This window comes from Halyomorpha halys, unplaced genomic scaffold (assembly GCF_000696795.3).
Source record: "Halyomorpha halys isolate HHAL.00 unplaced genomic scaffold, Hhal_1.1 Scaffold385.1, whole genome shotgun sequence".
Lineage (NCBI taxonomy): Eukaryota > Metazoa > Arthropoda > Insecta > Hemiptera > Pentatomidae > Halyomorpha > Halyomorpha halys.
The window spans coordinates 828,648-828,963 of record NW_027112337.1 but is presented as its reverse complement, the minus strand read 5'-3'; the positions used below and the strand labels follow the sequence as shown (position 1 = coordinate 828,963).

At 40.2% G+C, this 316-nt stretch overlaps 1 protein-coding gene across 1 annotated transcript in view; it reads left to right on the top strand.

The window, feature by feature from the left end:
- LanB1 (laminin subunit beta-1) overlaps positions 1–316 on the top strand; it is a gene marked incomplete in the record, with an annotated part of 117,514 nt that overhangs the window by 43,282 nt on the left and 73,916 nt on the right.

Sequence of the window (316 nt, the reverse complement as noted above, 5' to 3'; positions counted from 1 at the left end):
TTGAGAGATACGTGATCTGAGGTGGTTTTTAGTTTCGCCTATATATGAAGAATTACAGTTGGGGGAGGAGCAAGGAATCCGGTATACAACGTTAGAGCGGTATTGGAGTGGGATAGGATCCTTGGTATTAGTAAAAAAATAAGATAGTTTATTATGAGATATGAGTCCAAGACGAAGTGAAGGGATTGTTGATTTTAAGAATTTTTGTATGTTGTCAGTGAGAGAGGGGAAATATGGAAGGGATCTATAAATTGAGAGAGTGGATGGTGGATGAGGAGAGTTTGGGGAAGGAGAAGTAGGCGTAGAACGGTTGATG